Genomic DNA, 19,644 nt, shown 5'->3' with positions numbered 1-19,644 from the left:
CGTTGTCGAGCGTCGCTTCGCATTGTCGCGATGTCACTTCGCATTGTCGTGTGTCTACCCTTAGACGCGACGGACGACATTCTAAATGGCACGATAAGGACACCGTATTTTTAGGACTACTTTCAGCTGATGATTGTAGGTCTGGTTTGATGTTTGTTAGTGGGCGGGGAGATGGTGGGGGTGATGGTGATGGTGATCGAGATGACCTTCTTTTTGATAAAAACTTGGCAACGGTTTTCTTGATTAGAAGCGTGCGTCTGTGTTAGAAGAAGATCAAACAAAAAATACACACGTATTAGTATAATTATAAATATAATGCACTAAATACAGCAAAACCAAAATCTAAACATCTATAAATGAATCAGTATTGTGATAATAAGTACGAAAACTAAATGCTGATATTTCTGTGCAGAAAAAAATATTTTATATTTAATATATTGATCTACTTGCTTTAAATACTAAAGTTCTAACCAACTATTTCTTACTGGTGTATATATATATATATATATGAAACTGTATATATTTTTACTCATGTACATATTTTGAGATACAATTATCACTAATTGCTTTAATAGCACAAAACTTTCAGAGTTTTCTTTAAATATTTCATAGAACTTTTAACTAACTTCATCATGATCAAGGGTGATTTGATATACATGTATATATTGCTCTCATCTTTACAATTGGCAAAAATGTTAAGGCTTTAATAATGCAATCATGTTTTAACATGTAGATAAACCAAATCGAAAGGAAATTTGAAATTTGAATTCTAGGTCTCAATGGGCAGATGAATATGCAAAGAGAAATGAAAAAGTTGGACTGAAATTAAATCAAAATTAATCTCCATTTAATTAAATAAATCATTCTTTTAAATCTTTACTGCACTTGAAAAAGCAGCATTTAATTGCAACACCATAAAAATATGTTTAAATGAATGTCTTTTTAAAAACCAAAAACCCATGGTATTACCAAGCAAAATTGATTCTGAATAATGTGAAAACAAATGAACCAAAAACCCTTTTGCTGGAAAATGTTTTAGATCATTTATAAGTAACTACATTTTAATATAACATCAAAGACATTGATCTAAACAGATCAAGATTTTATTATGTCTTTTAATGATTCATTTTGTTACAGGTCAATACCACACCAATGTCAAACTTCACTCTCTCATTTTGCCAAAAATATTTAAATAATTAATTAGCAATAATCATTTATTTGTTGTGCTATTCCCTTACCCTGCTGGCCATGTCAGTGTTTAGCCTTTGGCCAGGCCAGCCTGTATATTGCCATACCAACAGCATAGGGCCAGGCCAGCCTGTATATTGCCATACCACCAGCATAGGGCCAGGCCAGCCTGTATATTTCAATACCAACAGCATAGGGCCAGGCCAGCCTGTATATTGCCATACCAACAGCATAGGACCAGGCCAGCCTGTATATTACCATACCAACAGCATAGGGTCAGGCCAGCCTGTATATTGCCATACCAACAGCATAGGCCCAGGCCAGCCTGTATATTGCCATGCCACCAGCATAGGGCCAGGCCAGCCTGTATATTGCCATACCAACAGCATAGGGCCAGGCCAGCCTGTATATTGCCATACCAACAGCATAGGACCAGGCCAGCCTGTTTATTGCCATACCAAAAGCATAGGGCCAGGCCAGTCTGTATATTGCCATACCAACAGCATAGGGCCAGGCCAGCCTGTATATTGCCATGCCACCAGCATAGGGCCAGGCCAGCCTGTATATTGCCATACCAACAGCATAGGGCCAGGCCAGCCTGTATATTGCCATACCAACAGCATAGGACCAGGCCAGCCTGTATATTGCCATACCAAAAGCATAGGGCCAGGCCAGCCTGTATATTGCCATACCAACAGCATAGGGCCAGGCCAGCCTGTATATTGCCATGCCACCAGCATAGGGCCAGGCCAGCCTGTATATTGCCATACCAACAGCATAGGGCCAGGCCAGCCTGTATATTGCCATGCCACCAGCATAGGGCCAGGCCAGCCTGTATATTGCCATACCAACAGCATAGGGCCAGGCCAGCCTGTATATTGCCATACCAACAGCATAGGGCCAGGCCAGCCTGTATATTGCCATACCAACAGCATAGGACCAGGCCAGTCTGTATATTACCATATACCAACAGCATAGGGCCTGGCCAGCCTGTATATTGCCATGCCACCAGCACAGGGCCAGGCCAGCCTGTATATTACTATGTAGTCTGACCAGGCTCAATACTGTTGGTAGCTAAATTTTGGTATTTCAATACTGAAATCCCTATATCTTTGAATGGACTGATCCAAATTCAAAACCTGGCAAGTCCATTTTACAAATTAAGCAGGTTAAGGGTTAAATTTATAAAAACACAAAATCTGTAGACAAGGGACACAAATGTTTTCATCTTCCTTTTTGTCTTATCTTAATGAACATTTGTGTAAGATAATTCTTTTAATGGCTTCATTTTGACTAAGTAAAGGGCAATAACTCTGATTCTTTTTTTAGTTACATCAACAGCTAAAATTATTATTATTTCCATTTACTGATTCTTTTTCTACTAGCTTCACATATTTATAATATCTTAAGATTTGATAATACATATATATATGTCCATGCTGATGGTTAGATTTTAGTATGAATTCTTGAAACCAGTAAAATATACACCAAACCTGTAACATCAATAATCAAGCAAAATCAATGAAATCATGCCAGTTTGAAATTTGAGACAAAAACAAAAGGCACAACCATATTTTATACAAGGAAAGTTCGTTTTTATATATTAAAATATATAATTATCAGGTAGGTCTATCAGATAATTATATTTTTTTTTGTCTTTTAGAGATAATAAAGTACAGTACAATGTACATGTATCATGAATATGCCTGAAACAATGGTATGTTCTATCTAAAAAATTAACTAATTTATTAAAAAAAACATAACAACAACTAGAAATGTGTCAATAGAATTCTTATGCCCCCACTTTCTAATATCATTATAACTAAAAAATAAACAAGATATGTTTGTAAAACATGTATGCCCCCTGTGGGCAGCCAATTAGTCATGTGATCAGGTTATCATGCATGACTTCTGACCCAGTGAACAAAAAATTAATAAGGGTTATCTACTGGTCATGACTAGTCATTCACAAGGTAATAATTATTGTGACCCCATAGGTTGTGTGCAGCAATTTAATTTATTACAAATCTTACCAAATAAAATATGCATAAATTTTATGAATCATGTAGGCCTCATTAATGACAGCCAAGTTGTTATATTACATAAGACCTTCAAATGTGTATACCAAAAGCATTTTTAGTTTAATATAAAAATATCAACCAAGGCAACTTGACTTGTTGAGTTATTGGTCAGAAACCATCTTAAAGTACATGGTCAATTTGACACTGACCCCTTGACCCCAAAATCAATAGGGGTCATCTACTAGTCATGACCAATCAATTCATCATATGAAGTTTTAAGTTCCTATTTTAGTTATTGATCAGAAACCGTGTTTACTTAAAGGGGAATGTGACCTTGACCTTTTACCCCAAAATCAATAGGGGTCATCTACTGGTCATGACCAATCACCATACCAAGTTTGAAGTTCCTAGGCCTAAGCGTTCTTTAGTTATTGATCGGAAACTGTTTTTACTTACAAGGTCAATGTGACCTTGACCTTTGACCCCTTGACCCCAAAATCAATAGGGGTCATCTACTGGTCATGACCAATCACCATACCAAGTTTGAAGTTCCTGGGCATAAGCATTCTTTAGTTATTGATTGGAAACGGTTTTTACCTACAAGGTCAATGTGACCTTGACCTTTGATCCCTTGACCCAAAAATCAATAGGGGTCATCTACTGGTCATGACCAATCACCATACCAAGTTTGAAGTTCCTAGGCCTAAGCGTTCTTTAGTTATTGATCGGTAACCGTTTTTACCTACAAGGTCAATGTGATCTTGACCTTTGACCCCTTGACCCCAAAATTAATAGGGGTCATCTGCTGGTCATGACCAATCACCATACCAAGTTTGAAGTTCCTAGGCCTAAGGGTTCTTTAGTTATCACTCGGAAACCATTTGGTCTACGGACTGATGGACCAAGGGACCGACAAATGCAAAGCATTATACCCCCTCTTCTTTGAAGTGGGGGCATAAAAATAAACCTAGGACTGAGGAATAGAGTGAAATAAGAATCCCTAAAGAAAGCCCAACGCGGCAAAATTGAAAATGTTGCAGGCTCGGTTTGATTGAGCCTGTTCATGGACGGTACTGTCAAGTGCAAAATACCGTCCACACGCTTTAGCAGAATTCAACATTTAACATGAACTGGTAAAATTTAGAGTTTTGAAACATTCGCAGATGTGTTCATATGGCGGTCATCATGGAACTTTAATGTGACACTTCCATGCCATTCCATGAAAAGGGGCATATGGTCCCCAAGTAAAAAAATGCGTGTGCCCTAAACGAGAAAACAATGGGCGGAACTAAATAAAATGGAATTTTGAAAGGGGATCTGAGGTTATAAAGCCTGCATATCACAGATATAACGTCAAAAGACAAATTTAAAAAGCAGGCCTCAAATCCTAAGGGTGATTCAACAGTATTCTAGTGAGGAATACTGGAACCACCCAACAAGAAAGATGACGAATAGATAGAACTAAAATACCACAAGCACAACAATAAAGTCTTGCTGAACGATCTTTAAGGATCGGAAATATAACATCCCTGATTGAATGTACGGGGCAACTTTTTACAGCCTCCACACGGCACAAACTTATTCTTGATAAGACAAATATTTCATGTGTCGCTGTGACCTTGTTAGGATAATCAATAGGGATAATCTACTGGTCATGACCACCCTCCACATAATCTTACTTCAAAATCACTCAGGATCATCTACTGGCCATGGGCAATATTCTTACCAAGTTACATTAACTATAGCTTATTCCTTCTCAAGTTATTGATTGGGATCTATGTTCAAACTGACCCCATGAATGTATCTTTTTTTTTAGAGTAGGGGCATAAAAATTAAAATCTATGTATCAAATATATATAATGTGACTATAAGAAGTACTTAACTCCCCTTACAATGATATATCAAAAGATAACTTTGTATTGATATATATCAGCATCACACATTGTTAAACTTAAAAATTGGATTAAACCCATTGTTAAGTCAACTTTTGGGTTAAAATTTGGTAAACCAATTGTATAAAAGTTTGGTTAAATCTAACTAGCATTAACTCAAAGTTAATTTAACCAAACATTTATACATTTGGTAAAGGTGTCTATTTGATCTACCATTTGTCTTTCTGTATTTTTGTCTGTTTTTATTCATGGAGAACTGTGCATCATTTAATGCTAGAAAATATGGGAACAACCATGTTACTTAGTACCCTTAGGGATATTTTTTTAGGAGTCAAACCCATATCTGCACTTAGGTGACAATATCATAAATTTAAATTCCATGTTTTTCCTTAAATAATGCAAAGTTATCTTTCCTGTAAGGGGAGACTACTTTATGAAAACTGTGTCTACTGCAGTGTCTGAAATAAAAGGAAAGCAATGGTTGATCTAGAAACGGTAATAAGCAAACAATAAACATCATGCAAGAAGTCAAGGTTAACTGCCGTGCAAGATGATATGCAGTAAATATGCCAAAGAATTTGATGTCTTACACACTTGTGTGTCTTAGTGTAATAAAAAAAAATAATGGAAACCCCCAAAGATTTACAAGAAAGAGACTTTAAATAAGCTTTCTTTTTTTCCATTTTCTTAAATATAATCAGAATAATGGAAAGTCTTCACAGAAAATGTTAAGGAAGATTATAGCACACAATTGTTGCGAAGATATAGAAATTATTAAACAAAAGAAATAATAAGAAAAAATGTTATTTTAACAAGTTTTCAACAATAAAAACTTACTTCATATTGCGTTTACATCAGTGCCCCCCATTTATCACTCTTGTATGTATGAAATAATGTCAGCTTGTTTATGAATGAGTTGTATACTTAAGATGACATCATTACGCTGCTAACGGATTGGCGCAGTTTTGTCAAAATATTTATTAACTGATATGGATCAAATATGTGGCGTTAGTGTATGTGAGATATTATTTCAGTATTGTATGAAAAGAAAACTTATAAAAACTGAAAATATAAATAAAAGTGCTTTTTATTGTTACTTTAAAAGGCTTTGTAAACTATATAATCGAGGGTGAAAACATCACAGCCGCATATACGTGGTAACCAAAGGAAATGTGTGGTTATTTTGACTATATTACACATATGCAATTTATAAACTGAATTGAATTCATCATTCTAAAAGATTTTTTTTTAAATGTGCAATTTATCTAAAATATATTAATACTGGTAAAGAGTTCAGGACCAACTGTCAATATGTGACTGCCATAATGTTTCAAACAAATTTTAATCTAACAAATTTTAATCTATCAACAATTTCATTTGTATCAACACAGCTGTTTAGCCCTGAAATTGATCTTCAACAACATACAACATAAAATTTCAAATGCCAACTTCTCAAATAAAAAGATAATTATATGTGATACAATATCTTGAATAAATGGGTGTGCAAAGTCGGATGTTCTTGGAAAATTGTGTGGTGAAACTTTGTGTCCATATATGGTATGGATTTTTAGAAGAAATATGATTAAGTGTATAAAACATCTTAATTCAATGACAGGTATTTCTGCATATCATGGTTTTATAATAAAATACCTGACAATACTACACAGACTCTGCCTGTGCCCTGATCTACACGGCTTTTCATGACGTACAATCTGAACAGATTCAAAATGATTCCTTACTGCTGTACTAATTGTCGGACACCTCTCCGAATCTTCCTACAAAATACATAAATCAGCTGATTATTTGTATCCTAGACATATAATAATTACCTAGCAATGCTGACCAAACTCTGACGATGACCAGACCTGCAGGGTTTCTGGTTCAGAACAATCTGGACAGACTCAAAGTGATTCCTAACAGCTGTACTCATGGTTGGACATCTCTCAGCATCTTCCTATAAATAAATGTTGTTATCTATCAAAATCATTTCTCTTTGTGTCCCTTCATGTAAATAAAAACTCCCTTAATATATGAAATGTGTATATACAACAACCTTCAATGACACATCAACATGATGTACCATATTTACCTTATGATACGATCATTGGGGTTTTCCCTTTATATTGCAAGAACACACCCATGCAGACTGTCTCAGAAACGGAACATATATGTTCATGGAAATAAACTAACTGCCTTTTTATCGTCTAGAAGTAAGTCTCAAGATGCAAGAGAATGAACTTATCCTTGTTTCAACCTCCCTTGACTTAACCAAAATATCAACTTCCAATTATAGCATTTCATGATTTGACTTTTTTTTTTTTATTTTACATTATTTTAGAAGAATCTGTGTTAAAACAAAACAAAAGAGAATGGCCTACCTGTACATTAGGAATGCAAGAATAATGGGAACTAGCCATTAAATGTAAAAGGAGATTAAATGCAACAACCTATTTTGTTTTTGTTGTCGCAATAACTATTTCTGTAAGAAGTATCCATGTACTGTTTTTGCTGGTAATGTTAATGTATTTTGAAACTTTTATTTTTGAAAACATTATGGTAAAAACAATAGTCATTTTCATTATGAAGACATGAACTGAAGTTCAACTCAAATACAGAAAACTCAATTCATTCTCAGCATATACTATGCTAACACATTTTGATTGACTGTCCTAAGAATCTGTAAAGAAACCAGTAAGTTAGGGTTATACAAGCAAACTATTGTTATTTACATTTTTAAAGGAACTCCACTGAGTTAAAAAGCCAAAAAAACATAAAATTTGAAACCTAACATAGATAAAGTGAAGCACTTAAAACGAAAATACCAATATTTGTAATAGAAAATAAATGAAAATACTCAGAAATACATTGAATATTGATTTTTTGTGCAATTCTTATCCCAATTTGAGTGAAATGTATTGCAATTCTTTTTATTGTTGGTTTAATTTATACAATAAAAATGAATATTCTGGAAAAAAGGGGTAAGATAATGACAGGAGAAAATGCACACATACCTAAAAAAAAAAGCAAGGCAGCCATTGGCCCCGATGCCCTGACCTGAGTACTAAATGCAATTGATAAACAAAAGTGAAGTTACCAGGTCTTAAATTCAATTTTGACCCCAGGGTTATAATTTGAAAAATCTTGGAAGAGTTCCACTATCCACTACACAATGCCTCATGCCAAATATCTAACCTCTAGCCTTTGTCAATTCTGGGGAGAAGATTTTTTTTTTAGTTTTTACTATATACATTAAAGGAAAACTTATGACCCCTGGGGCAGGGTCAATTTTGACGCCAGGGCTATAATTTGAACAACTTTGGTAGAGGACCTATAGATAATATCATATACCAAATATCTAATTTCGAAGCCTTGTCCCTTCAGACAAGCAGATCTTTTAAGTTTTTATTATATACATATAAGGAAAACCTATGACCCCCAGGGCAGGGCCAATTTTGACCCCAGGGCTATAATTTGTACAACCTTGGTAGAGGACCTGTAGGTGCTATCACATACCAAATATCAAAGCTCTAGGCCTTGTACTTTCAGACAAGAAGATTTTTTAATTTTGCATTTTCTGGCCCCGTGACCTACTTATGCAACAGACCAGAACCTTTTGAACAACTTTGGCAGGGGACCACCCAAGGATCATTCCTGTAAAGTTTGGTTACTGTGCAGTCATTTGTTTCTGAGGAGATTTTGTTTAAAGAAATTGTTGACAACGCACATGGACGGATGGTGGGGGATCACAGTAGCTTACCATGAGCACGTTGTGCTAAGGTGAGCTAATAAAACTTACACAACCATACAATTACACAATGAAAACACATTTTAGCATTTTTAAATCTTCACAAAACACACCTACAACAAAACACATTAGAAAACACATTGTTTTATTTTACTATCTTCATAATAAATCCTTTCCCCATCTAAATCAATTACAAGTCACAACAAAACACATTACAAAACACAATGTTTTATGAAAACACAGTCATGCTATGGTACTTCTCACCCTCAAAACACACCCACAAGTAACCTTTCAACCTCAAAATACATCCACAAGTAACCTATCACCCTCAAAACACACCAACAAGTAACCCTTCTCCCTCAAAACACACCCACAAATAACCCTTCACCCTCAAAACATGCCCATACACTAGTAACCCTTCACAAACAAGTAATCAAAGTATAAACACAATATAGTATTAACAGTGGTTATGCAACCAAAGTGGTTACAAATAAACAAGAACAAACAACATACCACAACAGGACAATCTTTGAATACATCGTACCCATCCTTACCACTTGCTATATACTCCTTCGTACATAACCTGTACTTCTGAAATATAACAAAAACATGACCTATTGGAAATGTACTATGCTTTCATTTCTACAAGAAATAATTAACACACAAGTAAACTTAAGACCATTTGTTCCAAAACTATCGTCAAAACATAGCCAAATTGTATCAATTTAACTTTGAGTTGATATTTTATGTGTGCCAATTTATTTAGGAACAGCAGTGGTATAAATTTATCATTTCCATAGGGAGTCCCTTACTTTATTATCTATAATGATTTAGAACAAACCTTTTCCAGATCTATAAACTGGTCTTGAACTTTAACCAGGCCAGCTTCAATTCTCTTCCCTGGAGGTTTGGTGGGGTCAAAAACAAACTTTATCCCGGCTACCTGAGGGAACCGGCCTTCTAGTTTGGGATACTGGGACACACTATTCTCCAATGCTTTTACAACATCTTTCCCTGAAAATTAAAACAACCATAAGTTAGCAATACCTACAAGAGGAACATTGTGTTATAAGACAAAAATTGTCCCTTATTCTGTTCTCTTATATTTTGAACATGTTTGGTTCAATAAATAGAATGTTTAAATTAAACACATCTTGGTGATGTATGTATAGGTAAAGACATAAACAAAGTTCTCTGTAGTGTTTTGATTTTCATGACTGAGTTGTTAAGATTGTTAATGAGCTCAACCACTTGACCCTTCACCCTGTATGGTAATTTATCAGGAAGCTATCTATCTTTCTTAGCCAATGTTGGGGAAAAAACTGATAATTCAACATAAATGAAGTCTATGTATATCCCATGAAATTAATATTGATGAAATTAATGAACTATGTGAAAGTAACACTGTATCTGAGAACATATGACCTTTACTTTAAGTAAAGCTCAAAAAAGAAGTATAAATATGTTAAGTTAGCAGTTAAACATCAGAAAAAAACATTGGCCATGTCTGTAGATGTAAAAAAACTTCTAGTTCAAAGTTTCTTATCTATTTTCAAAATAGGCTCAATTGGTATTTACCTCTTCTTATTTGACCAAATAAAATAATTCTCCTATAAAAAAGTTCAATGTTTTTACACTACATGTACATGGTTAAAAGAAAATATAATTTCGTCCTCAGGGGATATAAAATTATGCATAAAAGCAAACCATATCCTTTGAAATAATGCAAGCTAAAAATATACAACTGCTAGAAGTTCAATTATACAAGCCAAATAAACAAAAACTTCATTTTAAAATACATCATCTTGTTATGCTTCCAAAATTTCAAAGAAATCACAAATATGTATCAATACTGTTTATAATGCATAACTTTATAAAATATTTACCTGAGATTTCAATGACAACAAGGGGGTCCATTAATGGCAATATTGTGAGAAGATCCCGCAGTCGGAACTCGCCTTTTTGATGTATTCTATCAGATCTAAATGTTCCCGAGTTGATGAGACATATATCTGCAGGCACTGCTTCTAATATAATATCTGTTACAAAATTTCCTGCAATATATAGAGGATATTGAATGAGTGTAGGTTGAATACTGAATTTATTGAACTAGTTGAATAAAATTATATTATGCGAGCCTTTGGCTAGCAAAATATTATTTTATTCAACAAGTTCAATAATTTCAGTAATGAACCTACACGAATAAATATTCTATTTATCACATATCCAAAATAAAGACTGCTTAAAGTGCAAAAGAATAATTTGTCATTGACGCACCTATAGTTTAGTTTAGCACATCTTTATATTATGTTTGAATAATGTAAATGACGTGGCCATGCAATACCATTTTTACGGAGTCGCAAAATGGGCACGGATATGTGATAAAATAGATGATTACAAAAAAGTTGTATTACATTTTTGTACCAGGACCAAAGCTTAAGTTGTTTTTGTTATTAAGTTAGAAAAGAAATTGGTGTATGTGTTAGAATTATTGTTAACTGCATGAAAAAAAAGTCATCAACTTCCCAAAAATTAAAATAGAATGATGAAGATTTAACCTTACCTAAATTGGTTTCCATGGTTCTTATAGAAGCGAATCTACCATCCATTGATACACCCATGCTTCCTAGATACTCGTCCATCTTTTTGTCTATTTCAGCTGAAATATAAGATAAACTTGAACACCATCAATAAAACATAAATGAACTGTACACAGTACATTAAAACCTATAGAAAAAGTATCTACCTGATATTTTGAAATTTAACAAAAAACCCATCTTTAAATACATCATCACTTGCTAGTTATACAAAAACCTTGATTACATGTGTAAGTATTTTATCTATACCATGAGTTATCTTGTACATCTGTACTCTTGAACCGGGAGATGCTCCCCGAATAGGTTTTGGACACAGGAAGATATACCTCTTGTAGTGTAAGAATTATGTCACAGACAAAGTTCAAAGTGTAAAAACAACCCAAATGTTGCGCTCGACACATTGTCTTAATATGGTGATCATTTCTGTGAAATAGTTGTTAAATCTGACTTCAAATAACGAAGTTATGGGCCTGACACGATTTTGCTGCAAGGTCATGCTGTGACCTTGACCTTCAAGGTAGTCATCCATATGTTGCGCGCGACACATCGTCTCAATATGGTGATCATTTCTGTGAAATAGTTTTAAAATCCGACTTCAAATAACAAAGTTATGGGCCGTACACAATTTTGCTGCAAGGTCATGCTGTGACCTTGACCTTCAAGGTAGCAACCCAAATATTGCGTGCGACATGTCGTCTCAATATGGTTATCAATTCTGAGAAATAGTTTTAAAATCAGACTTCAAATAACAAAGTTATGGGCCGGACACAAATTCGGGATATACGTACGTATGGACAGACGGATGGCCGGACGGACATACTCACAAAATGGTACTTATGTGACTTTTCCTTTGATTTTTTTTGCCATTTTTAGTCACACAAGGCTTAAAAAAAGACACACAAGTAAAAACGGAATGAATAGGATCAAAGAGAATTTACTGTTACCCATTGATCTCCAAGTCACACAAGTACCTCTGGGTTTGTACGGACTGACGGACAAACGGACAACCCAGCAACTATATGCTCCCCCAAAATTTTTCGGGTAGCATAATAAATGCAATTGCTCTGACCACAATCACTGGCATGTGCTTTTTGTTTACAAATATGTTGTGGTGAAATTCTTATTGTAATGCAATAATCTGATAATCAAATTGAAATAGACAAGACAGAGACATATAGGAATCTATTCATAGACTTGTTACATTTTAACATGAGGTAATTCAATATTACAATGTTTACATTCAGCAGCCATGCTATAGTGTCTAATCAAGCAGGACTGTTTTTACACTGCTGACTTTAGGCACATCATTATCACAAGTCAGAATTCTATATTCAGAGAGTTAAATGAGCCGTGTCACGACAAAACCAACATAATGGGTTTGCGACCAGCATGGATCCAGACCAGCCTGCGCATCCCCGCAGTCTGATCAGGATCCATGCTGTTCGCTATCAGTTTCTCGACTTGTAAAAGGGTTGGTAAGCGAACAGCATGGATCCTGATCAGACTGCGCAATGCTGGTCGCAAACCCATTATGTTGGTTTTGACGTGACACGGCTCAAATATTTTTCAACATCTAACCTGTTATTTTAAAGACCTCTTTTTTCACATCTTCATCTTCTGGGATACTAGAATCTAGATCTACACAATCCACTGTAACGTCCACTTTGTCATCATTTTGTGTCATACTATTCTTACTTTAAGTTACCGAAAAGTCAAGTACCACTCTTCTATCAATCATATCTTTCCCCTATTTTACTCTGGAAATATCAACAATTGCCATTTTTAAATCTGTTCTCATTTAATATTTCAACCAATGGCTGACATGTACAACTCTCACAGATTAGAGTTAATCATTATATATTTCACGGTGAACGGTAACTTAATAATATTACAATTATGTTTGCTGCATATATTTCACAATTCGATTCATTATTCCAAAATTTCTATATTTAAAATCATTTTCATTCAAATGACTCTTTAAGCATCTATATATTTTATCCCATCAAACCATCTTTTAGATTTAGTACTCTTTCAACCTACAATTTCCACATGGTACTCAACTCTTACCCTGCAGAATTCTTAAATGAACTTGTCCAGCTTCCATTTTTGAACTGTCCATTTATCTTTTTTGGGAATATAAAGTTGAAAAAACTTAAGTTGGTCAGCCAACAGTAATAGAGGCTGGTCAGAATGCAAGGATGTGTAGTCCTATACTGGTGTCATAGGCTAGCTAATTTTGGTTCCATTAGAGGAAGAGTTAATTAAGACAAAATCTTACTTTTTCTACATTAAAGTCATGATCATGTCCTCCTAGTACAATATCTAGACCGTCAACACACTGGGCTAACTTTCTGTCATTTGGCCATCTCATGTGGGTCAATGCTTATCACCAAGTCTGCACCCTGTTCAAATAGATATACATGTATACATTATGTATACATATGTAACATACGTATCAAATCACATGAAAAAAATTCAAAAACATTTTAAATAAAAACTTAAACAAAAGAATCAGGACATGCAAACACCTAAAAACATATAGAATTTGAATTCGAATTCCTAACATAGATCAATTTGGGCACTAAAACAGTAAGATATGTAAAAGCTTACAAAGAAATATGCTCAGTATTACCTGAAAACCACACACTAATGTACAGAAAATTTCTACAGATAAGAATACATGTACATGAGTTTCTCAAATGTTGGTCAATGCAGTTAAATTTAAGTAAAGTTCAATGTAGAAACTTTCAGCTTACATATTATACAACAGATACACATACATATATACAGGAAAATAACTATCTAGGTGGTGTACTTAAGATGAGAGTAATCTGTGGTAATAATATACACTTCTTTCATAAACAAGAGCTGTCTGTAGGACAGCACGCTCGACTATTCTAAGTGCTTGATAGTAAAAGAGCCTTGATAATGTAAAAAAGTTCACAAAAGGGCTAATTTTTTTTTATAAATTCTTGTTATAGGCCTTAGAGAGAGTCTAATTAAACAGTATTGGCTTGACTATTCGGAAGGTAATGTCACAAGGGTGTTTTATTGAGTATAATAATACTAATTACCTATGAATACATAAATTTGACAGAAAAGGTAACAAAGGCTTGTTATTAAGATGTTTTATCAAGTAAATCACTGCTTTATTATTATGAATGCATAAAAATTGTCCCAAAAAAGGCACAAACCTTCAGTAGTTATTGAGATAACAGCTTACAAGCAAAACTTTACCATGAATTTCTAAGTTGAAAAAGGGGAGAAAAATCAGCCTAAATGCAAGATAGAATTATGGATCTTTGTCAGTGACCTACAATTATGACCCTTAATGCATATGTGAAGTTTTAAATAAATATCTTTAATAGTTATTGAGATATGTAAAACTTGCATGTAAACATTAACCAAGAGACTAAGTAGAAAAGGGGATATGAATCAGCCTTAATGCAAGATAGAGTTATGGAACTTGGTCAGTGACATACAATTATGACCCTCCAATTATGACCCTAAGTGCATGTGTAATGTTTCAAGTAAATATCTTTGAAGACCTTTAACCTTTAACCAAAATTTCTATGTTTCAAAGGGGCAAATAATTCTGCAAATATTGCAGGCAGAGTTATGCAATTTTGCAAATTGATTTACATTGTTACTATAAAAAAGTATTTTTAATTTTCAATTGAATATCTCAAGCAATAATTGAGATATTTGACTTTACAAAAAAAACTTTAACCAAAATTTCTAAGTTCCAAAGGGGCAAAATTCTGTCAATATTGTAGGCAGAGATATCCAACTTGTCAATCTGATGTAACTTGTTACTATAAATAAGTATTGTAAGTTTCAATTGAATATCTCAAGCAATAATTGAGATATTTGACTTTACAAAAAACTTTAACCAAAATTTCTAAGTTAAAAAGGGGCATAATTCTGTCAATATTGTAGGCAGAGTTATCAAACTTGTCTATTTGATGTACATTGTTACTAGAAATAAGTATTGTAAGTTTCAATTGAATATCTCAAGTAATAATTGAGATATTTGACTTTACAAAAAACTTTAACCAACGCAGACGCTGACGCCGACGCCGGGGCGACTACAATAGCTCTCATATTCTTCGAATAGTCGAGCTAAAAATGTCTGCAAATTTTAGAAAATTGCTGTTAATTGAAATTAATTTTTCTTGCCTGTAAAACAAAGTATTTATATACTACAAAAAAAAAAAACAACATAAAAAATCTTTTAATTTCCACATCACCTCTTCCCTGAGTTCAGCAGCTAATTTGTTTCCAACTTCTACAAAATCTTCAAAAATGATATCTTCAGGGTCTATAGTTGATAAAGTATCAATCCATTCCTCCTCTACCAGACCCATTAACCCTATCTGAAAGTAAACAACAAAGTTCTCCACTTAACTTTAACTAATGATATAAATAATATTATGGAATTTCGATTTTATTGTTTAATATCAGTTTAAGAAGAGTGCCAACAATATGATTGTTTCCACACATAAATGAAAGACTGCAAACATCTGTACATTGCATCACTAGCAATGTAGCACGTAACTGCTCCTTAAACGTATTGAAAGCATAAAGACCCAAATAGTTACCAATATATGTACTAAAGTGGCATGTACGGAGCTAAACATACTCAGGTATGTTAAATGCATCGCCGAGACTAGCAATGTGTTTCAAACCCTGGTCTTGCGGGCAAGTCCTATGTTTTTCTTGAGCAAAGCAAACTTTACACTTCATTGCTCACAGTACCTGGATTGGTAATTCCAAGGAACATATTTGAAAGTGTCTATACAGCTATATAGCATTCCATACACAATCAAATCTAAAATAAATAATCTAATCATAAAACTAAAAAGCTAAATAACACTGCAGATGCATAGATAGTATAGAACACTTTCATACAGCTGCCACACAGTTGTTGCCAGAACGGTATAAAATTTTTGGGAAGGGGAGATCTTACATAAAGAAAGAAACTCAATTGTCAGTTACATGTAGAATGTATATGAAATAACTTTTATTATAAGAATATTTACCTGATTTACAGTAGTAAATTACCCTACCTTTACACCATGCCAGTCTAGCATATGTTTGACCTTGCCTTCAGCTAATGGTTTAAATGTTAACCTATCCGTGATATTACTCATCAACCAGGGAAAATTTGTCTGCTCTGCAAAATCCTCTAAATGGTCAACACCAAAATCTGAAAAATAAATTTACATCAATTTTATCAATTTTTTTGAAACTACTATGCCAAATTAATAAGCTTCATTTTCCATGACTGCTGATCTTTGGCCCTCAGGGCTTTTATAGAAATAACAATCAAGATAATCATGCAATCATACACTTCTAAGACTTTACTTTTGTCCTCTTCATATATCTTCCCTAAAATGGACTACACTGAGGTTTTGAAACTGGAAAATATTTTTTTCAGAGAATTTTATTCCATTTGATGATGAAGGTCCATACCAATAACTTGTGTACACAATTTCACATCACTTGCTCATTCTTTTGTTTCCAAAATAATCATTTGATTGTACAAGTTGACTGTAAAATGTAAAAAGAGTTTAAATTCTTCAAATAAGAATCAGGCTAAAAATAACACTAGACATCAACTTTCAATTTAATTATGGGTACATTTCTTTATTACATTTTTCATAATTTCTGTTTGTTTTGAGTGTCCCAGATCTACATAAGATTTTAAAATTCTATATGTTTTTTGGATGTCAGTGGAGCTCCTTTAATGATTTTTAAGGAAGATGTAAAGGTATTTTCCTTGATTACTATTTATTTAGTTTAGAACAACACACATGTATCAAAAATGTGCTAAATGTTTACAATCCCTTTATCAAAAGTAACTCTACTGAGGTAAAAAAGCCTAAAACAGAAAACTTGAAATTTTTACATCAACTTTTTTGAAACCACTCTGCCAAAATGAAGCACTTAAAATGAAAATTCTTCAATGATGATACAGAAATATACTCAAAATTAAATTGAATATTAATGGTTAGTGCAATTCTTAGCTTAATATGAGTAAAAAGCATTGCAACGCTTTTCATTTTTGGGCCATTTGGCACATTAAATAGTATACAAATCCAGAAAAAAATATTTCAAAACCTGTAATTTCAAATAATCTCAGTGGAGTCCCTTTAAGACATTTAACATCAATATTTAGAAACATGTTAATTGACTTACCAAAGTCATGGTTACCATACACTGCACATTGTACCTGTATGGCATTTAACATTGGTATCATCTGGTTACCTTTCAAAAATATACTCACTGAAATATATTCAAAATTACATATACATTTAACGTGATACAATACATCTTCACTTAATTACACAAAACTCTATAATCACTTAATTAACATGACTAAACCAACTCTTGAATTTCTTAAATGGTATTATGGATTGGTCAAGCTTCCTTTTTTAGACTGTCCAATATCAATATTTGGCATATCAAGATTGAACAGATTCAGCTAACAGATCTGTAGCAAAGGTCTATAACTTTTGGTGCCAGAAGGTTAAGGGCTAAGATCAGGAAGGAAAACTTTTATTTGAATAAACTTCATTTGCAAAATGTTATATGTACATTATCATACTAGACAATGATAAGTAAGATAATTTTATGCAGTTATAATGATCTTTCCCTAAGCAATGACTCTACTGACACTATCATGTAGGGTATGACACTGCCTTTCCTTGGAACACAAATTATGTAAAAACTGGATGTGACTTCTTTTTTCCAACTGCCTTTATAAATGAAACTGTGTTGGAAGTTTTTGATAAGATTCTAAAATTTAAAAACTTAAAAGCATAAAAAAGAAGGTTTAAAAAAGTCAGTGTGCCTATTGTTACATACAAAATGTATGTATAAATTATAGTTTTTGACAGTAATGACTGTTTTGTGACCATTATTTATTCAGTAGCATGTTAATTCATCAATGTACAATGTAATTCATATTTTTTTTAAAAAGAACCTTTAGAAGTTCATTAACATGCTTAACCATGCTTAACCATTCATAGATTGTCACTTAAATTCTTGTAACCTGACATATATATCAATCTACATGTAAAATATTGTTCTCTAAAACATAGTACCGTTATCAAAAAATAATTTACCTAGATAAAGCAGCAATTTCTGTTGATTCTTATGAAACATTACAAATGATGCAAATGATCTATAAACTCTAATTTTGACAATGATCTATTATGTTCTCTAGATTATTGAAAAGAATATTCATATGTTACAGTAAAAGAGATCAGTTCATTATATATAGGAGAATTTTACTTACTTAAAGAAGGATTAAGAGCATCCCCACTGAACAATACAAGAGGATTTTCATCCTTTAATGATTTCACATAATGAGTCATCCTGGCTGCCCCACCAGATGGTTCAATTTTCTGCGGCTCAATATTGTACACATCGTTAAAATGTAGAATCGTAACTTTTTTCTCTGTCATGGTGATATTTCTCTAATTTTTCTTCTACATCAGTTTTCTAAAAGTAGCATGTGCAACCATTTTCAATAATAAATAAACATGAGAATGAAATTAATAAATAATATGTAAACTAATTAAAAGTTTACTAAAAAATAACACCCTCAGTTAAGACCACTGAATGTATGTATATAGTAATTACATTTTCTAAAATTTTATCTTGATACACCTGCTTTATCATATAGTTTATCAATTTCTTCTATTATTAGGATATAATAGTTAAAACACTCTACAGGGCATATAACCACTTCTTTCTTTATATCTACATCACACTGCTTCAAAATTGTTTTACGATTACACTAAGCAGGTATACATTGTACACATTGAATTGAATTGAGAGACAGCTATGAGATACAAGGGAATCCGGGAACCAGTCCCTAGCTCTTATTTAATAGACCCCTTGGTTCTTTTACATGCCCGTAGCACTTACACATGTGAGGATTACCTGGATTTCTTACCAGTTCACCTGTAGGTAGGTGGGAAACACTGAAAGTGTCTCTGAAAAATCCCAATGATTGAACCCGGGACATTCGCTGTTTCTCACACTTCAAGTAAAAAAAATACAATTTGAGTATGAATTATGCAATGTTTACCTTAATGCAATTTTTTCCAACTAAAGACAGGAAGTAAACAATCATGTACCATAATGCTAAGCTAGGAAGTCATTAGTTTTTATAAAAGGAATCACTTTAT

General features: G+C 33.4%; 1 pseudogene; it reads right to left on the bottom strand.

The window, feature by feature from the left end:
- The window catches only part of LOC132753319 (snake venom 5'-nucleotidase-like), a 31,097-nt pseudogene extending 12,083 nt beyond the window's left edge, over positions 1–19,014 (bottom strand).
- Between the last annotated feature and the right edge of the window lie 630 nt (positions 19,015–19,644).

This window comes from Ruditapes philippinarum, unplaced genomic scaffold (genome assembly GCF_026571515.1).
Source record: "Ruditapes philippinarum isolate M1 unplaced genomic scaffold, ASM2657151v2 ctg11509_1_1_1_1, whole genome shotgun sequence".
NCBI lineage: Eukaryota > Metazoa > Mollusca > Bivalvia > Venerida > Veneridae > Ruditapes > Ruditapes philippinarum.
Note: the sequence above shows the minus strand (reverse complement) of the source record. Positions and strands in the feature narration are given on the sequence as shown.